A 5,978-nucleotide genomic window follows, 5' to 3' on the forward strand; every position below is an offset into this window, starting at 1 on the left:
ATTGCATTCAGTGAGATGATCAGACTGTCAGTAGCCCACACGGAACGGAAAGGGGAAGGGAAGATGGGTACACACACTCCTAGACCCAGGTAGCTTCCTCACCGGACGATGCCAGGCCGAGTCAGCCCACCATGGGTCGGACCTCCTAAAGATCCACTAGTTACCGGGCTTGCGTTAGAGTAGTCCTGGTCAGGAGCTTTTGCTTTACAGGGTACTCTGGGCATCTTCCGGTAACAGTCACTCACACTGCCCCCCCCCCTTTTTTTTTTTTTGCAGCCGCAACAGGGAGAGAGTGCACTAGTGTCATGGAGTGTGGGGAGTCCAGTCCTGCACCCCTCTTCCTGGGACCCACAGTGACTCTTAGCCAGCCAGTAAAACAGAAGGTTTATTGGACAACAGGAACACAGGTTACAGCAGAGCTTGCAGGCACAGTCAGGACCCCTCCATTGAGTCCTTCTGGGCTTTCAGGGTGCTTGGATCCTAGCTAGGATACCCTGAATTCCATCCACACAGCCCCAAACCCAAACTCAAAACTGCTTCCCTCCTGCCACTCCCTTCCTTTGTCCCCCTTCCCTGGCAAAGGTGTTGACCTTTCCCCTCCCTTACCTAGCTCAGGTTACAGGCTCCGGTATCGTCCATCCTCTAAAGTCCTCCCCTGCTGTCCCATTCCCCACATAGACAGCCCCTACTCCATCACAACTAGGACATAGGGTCTCCCCTTCCTAGACAGGTCCCTCCTTTGTCCCTGAACTATCCCTAACCTGCTCTTGGATTCTTGCACTCCGCCAGACAGGGGGAAGAACAGGAGCTACGGTTTTGTTTTGTTTTGTTTTTTTTAACCAGAGCTTTTTATACAAACTGTTTCAGAACCTACCTGTTCACTGACAAAACAGGAGTAATTGTACCGTAATTCACTGATCCTTCAGGTGGCCACCTCTTGTGACCCTCCAACTGGTACTGAGGCCAGTCCACTGTACAAAACCTTTGTAACCTATTTTTGGATAACGGATCCAATCCAAACACCTTCCAATTCTCCAGAATGCATTCTAGGGGGGAGCACCTTGCCTTCCCTACCTTGCTCTGCCCCTGCCCCATGTCGCAGGTAGACGCTGGGCGTCCCCAGGTCCTAGCAGTGAGAGTCCAGACAACCGGACTGTTCCTACCTTATCCAAGGGACCGGTTCCTCACCGTCGCCCAGGACCGGTTCCACACCGTCGCCCACAACTGCTTCTCCACTATTTGAGCGTATTGCACAGTTGTGCCCCCTGGGGTCACTCACACCGCGTCTCCGCCGAGGCCCCCGGTGAAGTCACCGGTGTGCACTGGGCGTCGGTCGTCACCGCGATCTGTTGACCTCCAGGAGGGATCCAGGCAAGGCTAATTTTCGCCTCAGCCCCATGTTGGGCACCAAGAACTGTTGTCGGCAGATAACTGCCTGAGGCCAAGCAACAGTGGGGGGGGGTCCGTGGCCTGGTGTGCTGCGCCAATAAACACACCAGAATGGAGAAGCAAACTAAGTTTATTTGCGCTTAGATAAGGTGCAAGGGAGAAACAATCTTAAATTTTGTACCCCTAAAACAAGCAGTTTTTTTTAAATAGTTTAGTTGTTTACTACAAAGCTTTTTTGTGCTGACTAGCTTGTTTTTTACTTTTTTTTTATTTAGCTGCAGTATTTTTTTATTTAATTTTTTGTTTTTGTTTTTGTTTTTTTTTTTGCTGCTAAAATATGTATACAGTATTTTAAAACAGCCTTAAGCGTGCTTTAGCCTAGCTTTAATATATTACAGCAAAAAAAATGGCTGTTACAACCAAAAACTAACTGCTAACACTACATTTTACAGCTTTTAACATATTAAGTTACACAAAATATTTAACATAAAAAAACATTGGTTTATTAAAGCCTACAACAAAAAAGCTTCATTAACACTTGTGGTCTACCATCCTCCCAAGTTACCTAGGGTTATGCCAAAGTAACACCAACAGTTTCTTCAGGTATGTTAGCAACAAGAAGAAAGCCAAGGAAAGTGTGGGCCCCTTACTGAATGGGGGAGGCAACCTAGTGACAGAGGATGTGGAAAAAGCTAATGTACTCAATGCTTTTTTTGCCTCTGTCCTCACAAACAAGGTCAGCTCCCAGACTGCTGCACTGGGCAGCACAGCATGGGGAGGAGGTGACCAGCCCTCTGTGGAGGAAGAAGTTGTTCAGGACTATTTAGAAAAGCTGGATGAGCACAAGTCCATGGGGCGGAAGGTGCTGCATCCATGGGTGCTAAAGGAGTTGGCAGATGTGATTGCAGAGCCATTGGCCATTATCTTTGAAAACTCGTGGCAAACGGGGGAGGTCCCAAATGACTGGAAAAAGGCTAATGTAGTGCCCATCTTTAAAAAAGGGAAGGGGGAGGATCAGGAGAACTACAGGCCAGTCAGTCTTACCTCAATCTTTGGAAAAATCATGGAGCAGGTCCTCAAGGAATCAATTCTGAAGCACTTAGGGGACAGGAAAGTGATCAGGAACAGTCAGCATGGATTCACTGAGGGCAAGTCATGCCTGACTAACCTAATTGCCTTCTATGAGGAGATAACTGGCTCTGTGGATGAGGGGAAAGCAGTGGATGTGTTATTCCTTGACTTTAGCAAAGCTTTTGATAAGGTCTCCCACAGTATTCTTGCCAGCAAGTTAAAGAAGTATGGGCTGGATGAATGGACTATAAGGTGGATAGAAAGCTGGCTAGATTGTCAGCCTCAACAGGTAGTGATCAATGGATCCACATCTAGTTGACAGCCAGTATCAAGCGGAATGTCCCAAGGGTTGGTCCTGGGGCCAGTTTTGTTCACTATCTTCATTAACAATCTGGAGTATGGCGTGGACTGATTGCTCAGCATGTTTGTAGATGATACTAAACTGGGAGGAGTGATAGATACGCTGGAGGGTAGGGATAGGATACAGAGGGACTGGACAAATTAGAGGATTGGGCCAAAATAAATCTGATGAGGTTCAACAAGTACAAGTGCAAAGTCCTGCACTTAGGACAGGAGAATCCCATGCACTGCTACAGACTAAGGACTGAGTGGCTAGGCAGCAGTTCTGCAGAAAAGGACCTAGGGGTTACAGTGGACAAGAAGCTGGATAGGAGTCAGCAGTGTGCCCTTGTTGCCAAGAAGGCTAACGACATTTTGGGCTGTATAAGTAGGGGCATTGCCAGCAGATCAAGGGACAAGATCATTCCCCTCTATTTGACATTGGTGAGGCCTCATCTGGAGTACTATGTCCAGTTTTGGGACCCACACTACAAAAAGGATGTGGAAACATTGGAAAGAGTCCAGCGGAGAGCAACAAAAATGATTAGGGGACTGGAGCACATGACTTATGAGGAGAGGCTGAGGGACCTTGGATTTTTAATCTGCAGAAGAGAAGAATGAGGGGGGATTTGATAGCTGCTTTCAACTACCGGAAAGGGGGTTCCAAAGGGGATGGATCTAGACTGTTCTCAGTGGTACCCGATGACAGAATAAGGAGCAATGGTCTCAAGTTACAGTAGGGGAGGTTTAGGTTGGATATTAGGACAAACTTTTTCACTAGGAGGGTGGTGAAGCACTGGAATGGGTTCCCTAGGGAGGTGGGGGAATCTCCTTCCTTAGGGGGTTTTTAAGGTCAGGCTTGACAAATCCCTGTCTGGTATGGCTTAGTTGGGGATTGGTCCTGCTTTGAGCAGGAGGTTGGACTAGGTGATCTCCTGAGGTACCTTCCAGTCCTGATATTCTATGTGATTATCATAGCCCTCAGGGAGGCTCTATAAGGATTCAGGGGACTTGAACCCATGTCTGTAGAGTGCCAGGTAGGCAATACTTCCAGGCAGCCTTGACAAAGCCATGGTCAATACACCAAACATCCTGGGAGACCAATCACTGCAGGACATGCCAGCCACAGCAGAGGTGACTGGTAGCTCCTCCCCTGACCACAGATTGGCCCAGACAAGCTATTTAAGCGTGGAGGGAGGCCCAGGAAGTTGAGTGTGTAACAAGGCAGATCTTTGACCTGCTGTTGAGACAGACCCTCACCCTGTCTTGTCCCTCATTCCTTGCCTTGCCCTGGGTTCCTGGCTATTGACTCCAGCTTGACCTTTGTCTCTGGTTCCTGCCTGTTGATTCCAGCTTATCCTCCCCCAACCTGACTGCCTATGGCTCTAACCTCTGGACATGACTGCCCAAGCCCCATTCCCTGACAGGCTTGCACAGGAGCAACTCATTGGAATTTAGGGCAGTGCTCTGGTTATGGGGAAAAAGTAAGGAAGCCCTTTGGGCTGCTGCTCTTCAGCACCAAATCCACCCTGCTGGAGAGGCAGTGGGACAGGGTGGCTGAAATCAGGAGCCACAGCCCTGCGGAGTCCCTAGAACCTGGGTTTGGCACTGTGCTGCTGTCAACTTCAACCACAGCTCCCCGCTCCTGCTGGCAGAGGGCACTGCCCACAGCTCCTGGGCGAGACTGATTTAGGAGCCGAAGTCCCATCAACATGATCACTTCTGAAAATGGGATGTAAGTTTCTAAGTTGCCTGGATGCTTTTGAAAATGTTACTCTACATCATCTTAGGGTCTGCCCTCCACAACTCAACACAAAGGATGCTGGGCAAAGCCTGCTCTCTTGTTGCTCCTGCCTGGGATCCCTTAATGTTCATTCCCACCCTCTCACAGTCCACTGGCTGGTCCCAATGACAATCCAGTTTTACTGGAACCTGTTACAATTACAATTGGACAAAGAGGAGACTAGATAATTAAGGTGATTAGCAATGGGATACAGAGCTTCTTGCTTCTAGATTCTAGGCAGGTCAGTAGGGACCAGATGTCTTTATCATTGAATGTGTACAGTGTTCTTGTAGCCCTGTTGGTCCCAAGATATGAGAGACAAGGTGGGTGAGGTCATATCTTTTATTCACCAACTTCAGTTGGGGAAGAGATGAGCTTTCGCTCTTACACAGAGCTGTTCCTCAGGTCTGGGAAATGTACTGTGGCTATGTCTGCAACAGACATGTCAAATCAAGTTAGGTCGGCCTGCAGCTGCTGCAGTTCATACCTTGCTTGTGCACGTGCATGCTTGGCTCCTTGCGTCGGCAGTGCACGTACTCACTAAGACAGCTTGTGTCGATGCACAGTGCAGTGCAGTGCACCATGAATAGGTACCCCCCCGTGCAACTTGCCACCATCCAACGCACTGTCTTTTGAGACGGTTTAGCAATGCATGATGGGACCAAAACGAGTCGTGCAGGGGTGACTGGGAGCATGGGGTCAACTTCTCAGTTTGCAACGGTCTCCATCAGATAATGTTATTTGTATCCTATAATGTTTATGCCTTTTTTTCCAAAGTCCCACAAACCCATGCAGCCCTCTCACTGTTTGTCAGCTCTGCACTATTATCATGAGCGTTGCAAGCACAGGGCATACTATTTGCAGAGCCACAAGAAGAGAAGAACATGATGAGTCTAGGGAGCAGAGATAGCTGCGGGACATGGCGAGAACCAGTTCAAGGCAGTTGGTGGTGTTCACGGAGCAGCCGCAGATGGTAGAGCAAGAGAAACAAGCACTGAGTGGTGGGATTGCATCGTAATGCCGGCTTGGGATGACGAGCAGCAGCTGCAGAAATTTTGGCCGTGCAAGGCCATGTTCCTGGATTTGTGCGCTGAGCTTGCCCTAGTCCTCCAACCAAGGGCAACCAAAATGAGAGCTGCACTGACAGCGGAGAAGAGAGTGGCGTTCACGCTGTGGAGGCTTGCAATGCCAGATTGCCACTAGTCAGTCAGAAGCAATTTGGAGTTGGGAAATATACCTGGGGGCCTGTTGACATGAAAGTGCATGGCTATTAATCATCTCCTGCCATGCAGGACTATATCTGGGTTAAAAAAGAACTAGATACATTCACGGAGGACAGGTCCATCAATGGCTATTAGCCAAGGTGGTCAGGGATGCAACCCCATGCTCTGGGTGG

This window comes from Gopherus evgoodei, chromosome 16 (genome assembly GCF_007399415.2).
Source record: "Gopherus evgoodei ecotype Sinaloan lineage chromosome 16, rGopEvg1_v1.p, whole genome shotgun sequence".
Classification (NCBI taxonomy): domain Eukaryota; kingdom Metazoa; phylum Chordata; order Testudines; family Testudinidae; genus Gopherus; species Gopherus evgoodei.